Here is a 15,295-nt window from a genome sequence, read left to right as displayed (position 1 = left end):
CTGATTCCCTTTTCAGCCTTTCTTTCTAGCCTGTTTCCATTCTTTTGAGACTTCTCATTGACAATTAGAATATCTCTCTACCAGGGACCCTATAACCACCACACTTGATTTGAACTCAGGAACCTCACAGCTGCTAAACATGGCTTGGACCCAGAGTGGACAAGGGCAACCAAAGAATGGAGCACCATCTAACAAAAGTGAGACCAATTATCTATACCAAGAAACACTCCAAATATCATAACTCCAGATGCCTAGGTCACAGTGCAAAAATACAACATGAAGAGCCAAGATAATGCACCTCTTCCAGAAGCCAGAAACTGTATTTACTAATATTCCCTAAGAAAGGCAATTGAGCTGAAGCACAAGACAAGGATTTCAATATAGCAATTATGAATTCAAGGGCCTTACAGGGGATATGAGGAAACATCTAATGAATACTGTGAAAGCCCAAACACTTAAATGAAATAATGAAAATAATTCAAGACACGAAAGTAGAATTTAACAAAGATTTTACTTCCTCCTGACATTCACTTACTTGTACTCCATTTGAGTTCATTTGGGAGTTTGTTTCTAGCCCCTTTGAATTTGCAGCATACTCTTACCAGTTTTCTTTTTAAATTTCTGTCTATTCAGTTGATCCATGTTATTATACATAGGATTATAGACTTCATTAACTCCAAATTATATCCCATTATATGCGTGACCAGTTTTTTTCCTCTTAAGAGGAAAATGAACATTTATTAAACAGTGTATTAAAATCTTGGTGTTCTATCTTTAAAATAAGTCAATAGTGTACTTACAGAGATGATTCCAACATTATAGCCAGTCCTTGTGTCAATTTCTCCTCTATCCAGAAGGGGAGCAGGTGTCCTGCTCAGAAAATTCAATTTCCAAATAAGAGGCTGATCCCAAAAGCTTTTGTGTCTCACTATGAATGTCACAGATTTCGTCTGCCAGTGGTTACTTAGGATTTTTCATATTCTTCCCATATCTTTTTTTTTAATTTTTGTACTTTTATTTTTTCCCCTTTCACACCTCTCCCATACCCCTCCCCTCTCCCCCTGCTTCTATGAGGATGCTCCCACTCCCACCTCAACTCCCTGGCATTCCCCTACATTGGGGAATCGAGCCTTCACAGGACCAAGGGCTTTTCCTCCTATTGATGCTGGACAATGCCATCCTCTGCTACATATGCAGCTGGAGTATTGGTCCCTCCATGTGTACTCATTGGTTTTCTATATTTTGACTATTACATCTTTAAGATACTGATTTCAATTCTTTTGGATGTCTCCCCCAAAGAGCCATTTTTGTGTGAGAAGTCATCACGCTCTATTCAAACGTGGTTGTTTGCTGGAGCCACTGTCGTTGAGCCCAGGCCACGCTGCTGCTGCTTGCCCATCATCCCCTATTGTGCACTAGCAGTCTCAAAAGATTCAAAGTTCAAGATGACAACCCTCAAGGACCAACTGACTGTGAATCTTCTTAAGGAAGAACAGGTTCCCCAGAACAAGATTACAGTTGTTGGGGTTGGTGCTGTTGGCATGGCTGTGTCATCAGTATCTTAATGAAGGACTTGGACAATGAACTTGCCCTTGTTGATGTCATGGAAGACAAGCTAAAGAGAGAGATAATGGATCTCCAGCATGGCAGCCTTTTCCTTAAAACACCAAAAAAAATGTCTCCAGCAAAGACTATGGTGTGACTGCAAACTCCAAGCTGGTCCTTATCACAACACAGGCCCATCAGCAAGAAGGGGAGAGCCGGCTCAATTTGGTCCAGCAAAACGTGACCATCTTCAAGTTCTTCATTCCCAACATTGTGAAGTAGAGTTCACACTGCAAGCTGCTCATTGTCTCAAATCCAGTGGATCTCTTGACTTACGAGGCTTGGAAAATCAGTGACTTTCCCAAAAGCAGAGTTATTGGAAGTGGTTGCAATCTGGATTCAGCTGTGCGCTGTTACCTGATGGGAGAAAGGCTGGGAGTTCACCCACTGAGCTGTCACGGGGAGAGCATGGCGACTCCAGTGTGCCTGTGTAGGATGGTGTGAATGCTGTCGGCATCTTCCTGAAGTCTCTGAACCCAGAACTGGGCATGGATGCAGACAAGGAGCAGTGGAAGGATGTTCACAGGCAGATGGTTGACAGAGCATATGAGGTGATCAAGCTGAAAGGTTGGACCACATTGGCCTCTCTGTGGCAGACTTGGCCGAGAGCATAATGAAGAACCTTAGGCGGGTACATCCAATTTCCACCATGATTAAGGGTCTCTATGGAGTCAATGATGATGCCTTCCTCAGTGTCCTGTGTATCCTGGGACAAAGTGGATTCTCAGACGTTGTGAAGGTGACACTGACTCCTGAGGAGGAGGCCTGCCTGAAGAAGAGTATAGATACCCTCTGGGGAATCCAGAAGGAGCTGCAATTCTAAAGTCTCTCCAGTGACCTAGCACTTCACTGTCCAGGCTGCAGCACGGTTTCTATGGAGACCACACACTTCTCATCTGAGCTGTAGTTAGTTCAGTTGTGTTGAGGTGGTCTGGGGAAAATCTTAGTTCCCACAGCTCTACCCTGCTGCTATGTGGTACATGTGTAGTGGTAAACTGGTTAGTGTGACAGTCCCACTGTCTCCAAGACACACCACCAACTGTGTGCAGGCTTTGATTACCCCGGGAGCCTGCTGCATTGCTGCACTGCGCATGCTCACCAAACATTCCTAGGCCAGTGAGTTCCCAGTCAATCATAACCTGGCTCCAGTGTGTAAGTCCATTCTGCATATCTTGTGCATAAACGTTCTACAGGATATTTTCTGTATTACATGCGTCTGTGGTGTACATTGCAATATTATGTGAAATGTAAGAGCTGCACATGGATGACAGAACCAACCACTCAAGTGTCATGCCAAAGAAAACACCAAATAAACCTTGAACAGTGTTGGGGGGGGGTGGCTATGTCATTCCACAGGGTTCCAATTTTGTTATATTTTCTCTCTTTTTTTTTTCAGAACTTCCCTCCTAATGCATGTGGTATGATATTTCGTTGTGATTTTAATTTGCTTTTTTCTGCTGACTAGTCATAATGATTACCTTTTAATATATCAAGTAGATATGCATAAATACTCTTTGGAAAAATCCTCTTTTTTTTTTTTATTAACTTGAGTATTTCTTATATACATTTCGAGTGTTATTCCCTTTCCCGGTTTCCGGGCAAACATCCCCCTCCCCCCTCCCCTTCCTTATGGGTGTTCCCCTCCCAACCCTCCCCCCATTGCCGCCCTCCCCCCATAGACTAGTTCACTGGGGGTTCAGTCTTAGCAGGACCCAGGGCTTCCCCTTCCACTGGTGCTCTTACTAGGATATTCATTGCTACCTATGGGGTCAGAGTCCAGGGTCAGTCCATGTATAGTCTTTAGGTAGGAAAAATCCTCTTTGAACCCTTTCCCTATTTTCAAATCAGTTTGTTTGGTGATTTTTTTGTATTGAGTTGTAGGAATTCCTTAATTATTTTGTATATCAAACCTTGATTATACATTGAAAGTATTTTCCAGAAAACATGGGTGGATAGTTTTGGTAGAAGTACAAAGGTTCTTGTATCCACAGATCTCCAGGGAAACCAGGAATGTTAATCACAGAGGGGTGTCTCCTCAAAGGAGAAAAATACCTGTTTTTCCATCCTGAAGGCTGGGAATTACAGGTGATTAACATCTTGGCGATCAGCATTGCCTTTGGATCAGGCCACATCAAGCTTCCACAACCGGAACTGGAAGTGGCTGGTAGTCAAAATGACCCTTACATTCTCTACATAGCTAAGGGGTGCCCCCGAGCTCCCACACCAGGACCTTAGGTGTCTAATAGCCAAAACAACTTCTATGATATCTGTATGACTAAGACCATACCAAATCCTTCTCTAGGCCTCTAAGCTAATACAGGTAGCCATCCGTAGATCTCACCTTCTTGAAGAAATGGCATGTACTTTGAGTTGAATTTCTATATTATTATGTCTCCTTCTGCACTAGGAATTGTATTACAGCAGGAAACTGGTTTTCCAAATTGTATGTACTGCCTTTAAATAATCTGGCAATAAATATCCTAGAATCAGATGCCTGAAGTTCGATCCAGCCTAAGTAAGACTGAACTGAGTTTTTATTCTTACCTCTTCATGGATCATTTTTCTGCCTACCATGATACCTGAGGACCCCCTCAAAGTTTCATGACTTTGAGCTTTGCAACGAATTCCGGAATATGGGAGGAAAAATACAAGAGAATTAAAATTAGGCAAGTAGGACAAGAGTCTGAGAGCTTCTCTGGTGTAGGTAAGTGGAAAAGCATTTGCCAAGCATGTGTGTAGCCCTGGGTTCCATAATAAACAGCGCAACACAAGAGAAGTTCTGCAAACCAAATTAACAAAACAAAAAGCCATCCTACAGAGTGAAGGTTACATACCTAGTTGAACATACCAAAACTCATTGCATTCCTTACATCTCAATAAAGATAATTTTGTTTTGTTTTGTTTTTCGAGATAGGGTTTTTCTGTGTAGCTCTGGCTGTCCTGGAGCTGGCTTTGTATACCAGACTGGCCTTGAACTCGTACATACACCTTCCTCTGCTAAGATTAAAGGCATGTGCCACCTGTACCTAGCAAGAAAGAAAAAATTTAATGAGTGAAAAAGAATCCAAAGGAATCTCAAATACCCATCAATTATTATTATTGCCAAAAATTAATATACATATGCAAATATTTAGCATACAAGTCAGAGAAATAATTTAATTATTACAAAACAAAATATATGGAGACTTCTATTTGGAAATTAAATGTTGCAAGAGGGTCTGGAAGATGACACCCCGTATCTTTATTGCCAACATTTAGGGGGAATCAATCGTGGGTGGTTTGAGAAAGCTATTCTATGAAGTGATAATAAACACTAGTTTTGATAGCAAAACAAAAATGGAAGAGCGCATTCCTCAGAATCAGAACAGTGGAGTCAGAGTCCATTCCACAAGGCTCAGTCCCACCTGGGAGAGATTTGGTCCGAGTACAAAGTGACCGCAAGTGGGGAGGGCTGGAATCACGCCTTATTACAAAGCAAGGGGTTCAGAAAAATACAGACGCTACTTCCAATACCAGATCATTTACAGAAAAAAGAGGCAGAAAGGGAGAGAAAGAGAACAGAAAGGAAGGAGGTATGGGGAGAGAAAAGGAGAGGGAGAGTGAGAGGTGGGGTGTGTGTGTGTGTGTGTGTGTGTGTGTGTGTGTGTGTGAGAGAGAGAGAGAGAGAGGGGGGAGGTGAGAGAGAGAGAGAGAGATTTATTATAGATGAGACAAAAGTGCCATGTGTAATGTAAGTTTCTTCTGAGATTGAAACATTCCATCCTGGGGCTGGAGAGATGGTTCAGTGAGTGGTTAAGAGCACTGGTTCAGAGGACCTGAGTTTAATTCCCAAAACCCACATGGCAGCTAACAACTCTCTGTAACTCCAATTCTGGGGATCCAATATCATCATGCAGACATACATGCAAGAAAAACACAAATGTACATGAACTACAAATACATAAATCATCATAAAATTAATGTAAAAAAGGAAACATTCCATCTTGCAGGGACGCTCCTTAAGCAAGAAGGTAAATAATTCAAAATAGCTTCAGGAAGTCCCTGAAACTGACAAGGTTCATTAAGTTTCTTCTTCCCAAGAGTAAACAGTAAAGGCTACTGAAAGTCACTCTTGACCAGACAATCTGCAAAGAAAACTCTGAGACCAGGTCAGTTGTCTGCAAAAAGCAGAAACCAGCAAAGGTGCCTGGAAGAGGTTTAGACCAATTGAGTCATTTGGAAAGGACACTTTCCAGTCTGTTGATCTGCCAGCTTTGTGTGCTGTCACTCATGCCAGGGTGGGCCTTGGTGATGAATCTGTCAATGAGTTGTTTCTGCTCCTTTAGGTAATCCTTCTCCTACATTTCTGTCAGTAACCCTAGTAAAAGTCAGAGTTCAGCAAGTTGGACCTTCGTGCTATCAATATTTTGGTCTGTCATAAGCTCCCTATCTGGGGTGAGTAGACATGTATGCTACATCATCTCAGGAACAGTTTTGTCATACAATACCATGGAACTAAACTGACAGTAGAGAGACATTGCATAGACCAAGCCAAAAACAAAAACGGAGACTCCAAAAGCACCACAGTCAGCTGAATGTGTAGTTCAGTTAGTACTTCCTTGCCTAGGATGCACTAAACTGAGCAAGATGAACCATGCCGACATCCTGGAAATTAAGTGACAATTACAGGAGGTTCAAAGTAGGATGCCTTCCTGAAACACATGAGGGACTGTCCCAAATGAATGAATGAAGCAATGAATGAATGAATGAATGAATGAACACAAATAAAGCACAACCAACACTGGATGCATTACTGAGTAGGTTTGTAGTACAAGGAGACAGTAGTGGTATTGGGGTCTGCATACTTCACAGGTTCTGAGGACATTCTCTCTTCTCGGCATTTAATACAAATCAGGAGCAAGAAGCCCTTTGATAAGAACCAGGCTGAGTCAGTGGCTTGGCATCTATAGAAACAAAGATTCCTCCCTGTACCGTCCACTCTGGCAATCAACGCAAATGTCCGGGGAATTACCTTAGAATCCTTGTGATAAAACACCTGACAAAAACATCTTAATGGAGAACAAGTTTATTTGGCTAACCGTTCCAGCTACACTCCATCATAGCATGGAAGTCACAGTGGCAAAAGCTTGAAAGGATTGGTCTCGTTACATTTGTCATCAGAAGAGAACAATAGGGGCACACGTGCCACTGTTCGTGAAACAATACCTAAATGAACTCGGTTGAGAAAATCTCTCACAAACACGTCCATAGGCCAACCTAATCTGGACAATTTATCATCGAGATTCCCTTACCAGGTGACTTCTATATTGTGTCAAATGAAAGACCATCCCTAGTTATAATACTCTCTGCACGGCCCGTGAACCACACCCTCTAGCTGCAAGACAAGGAACATAAAGATAGGAATGAGGATTGCACAAAACTTTGTGCTTTGTCAGACAAAGGTAAGCGAGATGAGGAAGAAGCAGGCTCTGCCCCTTATTTCAGTCTATCACCTGCATAGACAGCGACATCTGTGCTCCAGTAAGCGAGCATGGAGAGTCTGCACCTAGTCACATATGATCACAATGTTCACATATGACCAGGTGTGAGCACAGGTACAGCTGAGCTCATGCAAGTGAGCACAGAAAGGCAGAGACTGTCTGTACCTGAGCTCAGGCAGATGACCACAGAAACAGTGTGCACTGAGGCTCGAGAGTCACTGCAGAGAGGGAGACATTATATCACATCTAAATGTAATTTGGTGGAAAGCTTTGTCCTATATTCTTCGATCTTCCATTTATTTCCTGTCTTTTTCTTTTCTTCTTTTAAAATATAGCCTTTTTGAATAGCACAGGTTAGCCTGGTTTGGGAGCTCAGGTTTGCCTTATGCTCCCAAGTACTGGGGTTGATTACTTCTGTAATGGGGTTTCTCTACCATTTCCATTTGAGTCTAACTTTCATTTATTCTCTTCTTTTATATCGTTTCCTGTTTCTATTTCCTTTTTATTTTTGCACATTTTTCAATTGTTTTAATAGAAATCACTATTACTCAGCTTGTTTTCTTTATATTTAAACTTTCATTAGGACACACTCAGGTCCTATATTCCACAAAGGCTATTGGAATTATTGTATTTTCACAGCTGGTTTATCTATCAGTTTTGGTCATTTCTGCATTTAGCATTCTTCTCCTAGTATAGAGTTTTAGATCATGATTCGTACCCTGACTCTGACTGTGTGAGCTGAAGCTTTAACTACTGAGCCTCACCTCAAGTCCACTGGAGTGGAAACCTCATGTCTACTACAGCGTGGTCTCATTTGGACATTGAAAGGACTTCAGCTTAAAGAAAATGGATAATTAAAGCAATCTAAAACAGACTAAATCCCATCACATAAACACACACACACACACACACACACACACACACACACACACACCACCACCACCACCACCACCACCACCACCACCACCACCACCACCCCAGGCACCAGGACTCCTACCAACATTACCAATTACTAAATAATAGATTTCTATGAGGGCATTAAATGAAATCCCAGAGAGTGAAGCGAAATGCTGATTAAGGCAATGATCAACAAAATCAGAGGACTCTCCCCCAAAAGAACTTCCAAATTAACTCGGACAGTACAAATGAACCACTGGATGGAATCAAGGCTTCCATACACGATGTGAAAGAGAAATTCAATAAAGAGATTAAAAAACAGTGGAAATTACATTGATATTTTTAAAAAAGAGTAGCTCAATAAGCAAATTTTTAAAAAACAAAATAAAACTTGCCAAGCACAGCAGCTCGCAGCTGTAATCCCAGCAATCCAGAGGCTGAGGCAAGCAGTTTCTGTGAGTTCGAGGCCAGCCTGGTCTACAGAGTGAGTTCCAGGACAGCCAGGGCTACACAGAAAAACCCTGTCTCAAACAAATAAAAATAAAAAAAATAAAAGGGCAGCAACAACCAGGAAGTTGAGCCTAAGAGACATACTGTGTGCTGTGGAGGTCAGGGCTGGAGGCACGCTGTCGTCAAGCCCCGTGGAACCCAGAGGATCATGAGGACACTCCATCACTGAGCACCTAGCTTTACACGGCTAAACTTAGCATTTTTAGAGATTTTGAATGTTTAAAAAAAATCTTGAGGGGCAGGGAAAAAAATCTTGAATTTTTAAATGCTGAAATCTTTAATGACTGTGAAATTTTTTTTGAAGTTTTATATTGTGATATTGACGTTAATGTGAAATTGTAGGTATGAACAAAACAGGAAGGATTGTGGTTTAAAGGTGATGTGATTTCACCACTAAGGTCAAGGAACCCCAAGGAAGAGGAGGCCGACAGCTTAAAAGAGCCAGATGGGGTGGAGGACACCAAATCCTCTAAATCAACTGAGCAAAGCTCATGTGAATTCACAGACTGAGGCAGCAAGACCAGGACCTGCAGGTCTGCACGGGTCTGCACGGGTCTGCATGGGTCTGCATGGGTCTGAACAGGTCTGCATGGGTCTGCACCAGGTCCTCTGCAAATATGTTATATAGCTCTTAGCTTAGTGTTTTTATGAGAATCCTGAGTGTGTGAATGAGTGGGTCTCTGTGCCTTCTTTTGGGACTCTTTTCCTCCTGTTGGGTTACTTTGTCCAAATTTGGTGTGATGGTTTTTGTTTTATCTTACTATGTTTTATTTCATTATGTTTTGTTATTGCCACTTTAAAGCCTGTTCCGCATTGCTTGTCACAATGCAGCAGGTTGAAGACACAAGCCTATTGGAGATAGTCACTTTTTCAACCTTCTTATCCAAGATCTCCATTTTCTTCTTCTCTTCCTCATCCTCTGGTAGCTCCAGGCCCTCCTTGGTCACCGAGACCAGGCTCTTGCCATCAAATTCCTTGAGCTGCTGCACGCAGAACTCATCAATAGGTTCAGTCACATACACCACCTCAAAGTCCCATTTCCGCACACGCTCCATGAAGGCAGAGTTAGCCACTCGCTCTTTGCTCTCACCAGTGATATAGTAGATGGACTTCTGTGTCTCCTTCATGTGAGACACATACTCTGACAAGGAACTCATCTCATCTCCAGACTGAGAGGTGTGGTAACGAAGGAGCTCAGAGAGGCGGCGACGGTTAGTGGAATACTCATGGATTCCAAGCTTTAAATTCTTGGAGAACGCCTCATAAAATTTCTTGTAATTCTCTTTGTCTTCAGCCAACTCAGAGAAGAGCTCAAGGTACTTCTTCACAGTGTTCTTGTGGATGACTTTCAGGCTCTTGTTCTGCTGGAGAATTTCTCAGGAGATGTTCAGAGGCAGGTTCTCAGAATCAACCACACTATGAATCAAGTTGAGGTACTCAGGTATCAGCTCATCACAGCTGTCCATGATGAACACACGACAGACATATAATTTGATGTTCTTCTTCTTCTTGTTGTTCTCAAAGAGGTCAAAGGGATCTCGCCGGGAAATGAAGAACAATGCCCTGAATTCCAACTGCCTTTCTACAGAGAAGTGCTTGACTGCCAAGTGGTCTTCCCAGTCATTGGTGAGGCTCTTACAGAATTCACCATATTCCTCTTGAGTGATGTCATCGGGATTTCTGGTCCAGATAGGCTTCGTCTTATTCAGCTCTTCCTGGTCAATGTACTTCTCCTTGATCTTCTTTGTTTTCTTTTTCTTATCTTTGCCGCTCTCATCCTCCTTATCAGATACCACATCCTCAATCTTAGGATTCTCCTCATCCTCCTTATCTTCCTCCTCCTCCCCTTTCTCTTCTTCTGCCTCATCACCACTGATCTCCTTCTCTCGTTCCTTCTCCAGGTAGAGGGTGATGGGATAGCCTATGAACTGCGAGTATTTCTTCACAACTTCCTTGACCCTCCTCTCCTCTAAGTACTCTGTCTGGTCTTCTTTGAGGTGAAGGATCACTTTGGTACCCTGGCCAAAGGGCTCACCGTGGTCTGTGCGGACAGTAAAGGATCCACCAGCAGAAGATTCCCAGGCATACTGCTCATCACCGTTGTGCTTCGTGATCACAACCACTTTCTCCACCATCAGGTAGGCAGAGTAGAAGCCGACACCAAACTGCCCAATCATAGAGATGTCTGCACCAGCCTGGAGAGCCTCCATGAACGCCTTTGTACCAGACTTAGCAATGGTTCCCAAGTTATTTATGAGCTCAGCCTTGGTCATGCCAATGCCCGTGTCCACCGAAGTCAGCGTGCGCTCCTGAGGGTTGGGGATGATGTCAATCTTCAGCTCTTTCCCTCTGTTCAACTTGGAAGGGTCTGTCAGGCTCTCATACTGAATCTTGTCCAGGGCATCAGAAGCTTTAGAGATCAACTCCCGGAGGAAAATCTCTTGGTTTGAGTAGAAAGTGTTGATGATGAGGGACATCAGCTGGGCAATTTCTGCCTGAAAGGCAAAAGTCTCCACCTCTTCCTCTCCATGGTGCACTTCCTAAGGCATCTTGACGAGAAAGACGAGTAGTAGTACAGAGCAGGGTGGGCCCAGACCACGTCCAACTCTCACAGCAAGCCTAGGCTGTGTGGGGGTGACTCAAGAGAGCTTGTTTCTTTTTCTTACAATATACTTTGATTTTGTCTGTGTTTGTGTTTGTGTGTGTGTGTGTGTGTGTGTGTGTGTGTGTGTGTTTGTACACATGCGCACACGTGCGCATGCACAAAGGTATGACTTGTCCTTTTTTCACTTTGTCTAACTGACACAAACCTAAACATATTTGAGAATGGAGAATTTTTAATTAATTAATTTACATCAAATGCTGACATCCCTGCCAGTCCCTCCCCCCACAGAGACCGTTCCCTTTCTCCTCTGAGAGAGTGGAGTCCCCTGGAAATCCCCCCACCCCATTGCGACAAGCCTCTGCCAAGGTAGGCATATTCTCTCTCACTGACGCCAGACAAGGCACCCCAATTGGGGAATGGATACCACATTCGGGTTACACTTTAGGGAGAGCCTCTGTTTCAGTCGTTGTAGGGTCCACATGGAGACTAAGCCTCATGTCTGCTACATATATGCCAGGGGCCTTGTTAAAGCCCATGTGTGTTCTTTGGTTGGTGGCTTAGTCTCTGAGAGCTCCCAAAGCAGGACCCACAGTGGAAAGATAGGTACACCAAACAACCCAAAATATGTCCTTTCTAAAAGAAATATGGGGACAAAAATGGAACAGAAACTGAAAGAATGTCCAAGCAATACTCAGCCCAACTTGAAGCCCATCCCAAGGGCAGGCACTAATTCCTGACACTATTAATGATACTCTGTTGGGCTTGCAGACAAAGGCCTAGCAGAACTGTCCACTGAGAGGCTCCACCCCGTGCTTGACTGAAACAGATGCAGAAACCCACAAGCTAAACATTGGATGAAGGTTTGGGAATCTTAGGGAAGAGTAGAGGGAAGATTAAAGGCCCTGAAAGGGATGGGAACTGCACAGTAGGATCAAGAGAGTTAACTAACCTGGACCTCTGGGAGAAAACGAAATTTTAAATGAGAAAGAGTGTTCTTAAGATATGCCTGAAGGCAAGTTTCTGGGATGGGGACAGTCCATTGAGGATGGTTACATCCCTGGGCGTATAGTGTTGATGACATAAGAAATCAGAATGAGCAAGCCACGAGGAGCAAGGCAGCAAATAGTATTCCACCATGACCTCAGCTTCAGTTCCTACACTGATTTTCCTGGATCATGGACTAAAAGCTGTAGAAAAAGTAAAGAGTTTCTTCCCGAAGTAAATTTAGCACTTGGTGCATTATGGTAGCAACAGAGAATCAAAGTCTCCAGGTTTATTTTTCTGCCGCAGATAAACACTCAAACCCATTAAAAAATACTTGGTTAATTCAAAGGCAATTATATCTCTATTGCCTGGTAGAGTGTTATCATATTATGTGGGAAACAAAGATGAGTAAGGTCACTGGTGTCTTGCCTTAGATTTAATTGAAGTTTTAGTTTTAGTTTTTGTTTTGTTGTAGCCTGCAAGGCACCTTCCAGCAGTATGAACACTAGCCAGTAGAATGGAAGCTTCCAGCTTAGATCTAACTTGATTTATCTGTTTGATGAATCCCAAGCCTGTGGTTTCTTCAGCAATAGGATCTTGTTATCTAGGTCCATTGAGTGACCCAGGCCAGGGGCAATATCCGTCATCCATTGTTTCGGGAGCCTCCAGCCAACAGCTCAGAAGGAGAGAGCCTACCACTGGTGCTGAGATTTGATTCGAACCTTGTGGCTGTGGGGAGCAGCATTACCCATTCATTTAGCACACCTCCGTCCAAAATTGGTGTTCTCTAACCGAACTTGAGACCTGCTCAACAGGACAGACATCATGGGTGGTTCTGAAAACCTAGCAGACTGCCCAGGACTGGAGAAGTCATAAATCTGGGAGAGGAACGTACCACCACCAGTTTCCTATACCATCCTAATGACGGAACTATGCTCTAAATATTTGTCCTTATACCCACAGATAGTGCCATCCTGATGCCTCATCGATTTTCTTTCTCTTTGCAACAGACAGAGATCATTACAGAAAAGAACCAGCATCGAACTGCAGAATCGTGGAACGCAGCCACAACGGATGCATCTACAAGAGAGCTGCATCTCGGGCTCAGGGAATATTTTGGAAGAGGGGGCAGAAACAGTCTAAGAACTAGAGGATCAGGGAACAGGAGGCAAGGCTGTGTCTCCTGAGAATGCCAGAAGCTGCCCACAAAGTCTCAGCAACACGACTGTCCCACCATGAGCTGATCAAGGCCAACAGTAGACATGCCAAATAGGGCAGGGGAAGGCCCATGAGGCCTCACCTTCTATCCAAAGGACAAGGGGAAACTAAGGAGTGCTGAGAGCTAGGGAAATAGGCTTCCCCAGGGAAGAACACAACAGTTGTTTATCTCCTACCAAAGGCCAGTCTGGAAACATGCATCCCAGTCACCTCATAAAGCCTGAGTAGGTTATATTCAGAAATATGTATGCGTGCACACAAATACACAGATATGTGAGCAGGAAAAAACAATTGATGAAGAAAGGGGTCATTTGAAAGAGAAGAAGGAAGGGTGGGTGTGAGTCTTTGGGGGTAGAAAAGGAGGTAGAGGACAGATGTAATCACAATCACAAAAAAAAAAAAAAAAGAAAGAAAAGAAATCTTTTAGTTGCCAGCTGAATTTAGTAAGATTCTGTATGGCTGTTGCCTAAGTCCTAACTTTTGGTTGACCTTTTCCACAACCCCATTACCCCCAGCACCATCCCCTTTATTAAGGCTTTCTATGCCCGGGATCCTCCCAACTCCATGCTCGTATCCCAGGCATTTTACTGCCTCAAGACCACCTCTCATGGCTCCTTTCTTGTCCCATGACGTCTACCAACAACAACTCCTATTTAATCTGATCTTGACCATGACCTGTGCAGACACTCATATTCGAACAAAGAAATGTAAAACTGTGATATTGGTGTCCATATAAGAGAGAACATAGGTGGCTTCTGAGGCCGTTTTGGCAAAGATTCGAAAAAGATACATTGGAGAAGAGGCAGCCATCTTCATTGACAAATAGTCCTGGGGAGAACATGTCGAAGGCTAAAATCAGGTCTCTAACTTTAGACTCCAGAAATATCAGATCTAAATGGATAGAAGATTGAAATTCTGAGGATCCCAGGGGAAAATGCAGGGATGTTTCCTCCAGAGAAGGGGGTAGCCATGAACATTTGTCAAAGGTTGAACAACTCCAGAATTGGTCTACACATTTGGGAGGTGGGATTCTGAGAAATGAACAACCATGTTCATAGTAAAAACAAATCAATTTCCAGAGTGAAGAGACAGAATTCACACTGGGTGAAAAAACCTGGTGACACGAGTCATCGTACAGAGACTCGATGAAATATATACATGATTCAGGCAACTACAAAAGAACCAAACGGCTCAAATAACAGTAACTAAAACACATTTCCCACGATGTATAATATATATGACATGTATAATATATACAACATGTATATAAACATGAGGGAGACTCTGATAAGGTGGACAAAGTAGGTGGGAGAATTTGTATGAGAAGCAAAAGGAGCACAGGAGACTTGGAAATGGGTAAGGTCTGCTTTACATTTGAAAGTCTAATGCATTAGACCCACCACCATTAGCACCATGGGTACACTGTTATAAAGTGGGTGAATCGGGCTGGAGACATGGCTCAGAGGTTAAGAGCGCTGTCTTCTACAAAGGACCCGGTTCTGATCCCAGCTCCACGTAAGCACACCTCACAACCGTCTATACCTCCAGTTCCAGTGGATCTGACCTCGTCTTCTGGCCTCCGACGCCTCAGGCACTCTTAGAGGGCAAACGCATGCATGCAGCCAATCAGTCAAACAGGCAAAAATAAAAATGAATCAATCATTGAACAAGGTACCCCAATGGCTTTCTAAAATCAGTAAATATCCATGTTGCCTTGCAAGGGATGGTGCTGCATCTGAACAATCCTGTGCCCTTGTGTGGGTTGTAAGTAACAGAGTGGTTGAGGGAGGCAGTGATGATGCACACATTGGTTACACTCACGGGGGTGGGGGGGGGGAGAAATTGCCTAGGGGAAAATGTGAGAAAATCAGAGATGGGAATACAAGGCGGCTTCTTATGCCCATGCCCCTCTGAAGCATGGAGGAGCAAGAAACTACACTTGGGCCCAGGGGTGCTGGCGTTGGTGCAGTCCGTGCTGATGAGAGGACAGAAGAGT

The 15,295-nt window shown here is 43.5% G+C and overlaps 2 pseudogenes; one reads left to right on the top strand and one right to left on the bottom strand.

Moving 5' to 3' along the window:
• Positions 1 to 977: 977 nt before the first annotated feature.
• Ldha-ps16 (lactate dehydrogenase A, pseudogene 16) lies at positions 978 to 2,428 on the top strand (annotated as a pseudogene).
• A 6,849-nt stretch (positions 2,429 to 9,277) lies between these two features.
• Positions 9,278 to 11,041, bottom strand: Hsp90ab1-ps21 (heat shock protein 90 alpha family class B member 1, pseudogene 21; annotated as a pseudogene).
• Positions 11,042 to 15,295: the final 4,254 nt, after the last annotated feature.

The sequence above is a fragment of the Rattus norvegicus genome, chromosome X (assembly GCF_036323735.1).
Source record: "Rattus norvegicus strain BN/NHsdMcwi chromosome X, GRCr8, whole genome shotgun sequence".
Lineage (NCBI taxonomy): Eukaryota > Metazoa > Chordata > Mammalia > Rodentia > Muridae > Rattus > Rattus norvegicus.
Note: the sequence above shows the minus strand (reverse complement) of the source record. Positions and strands in the feature narration are given on the sequence as shown.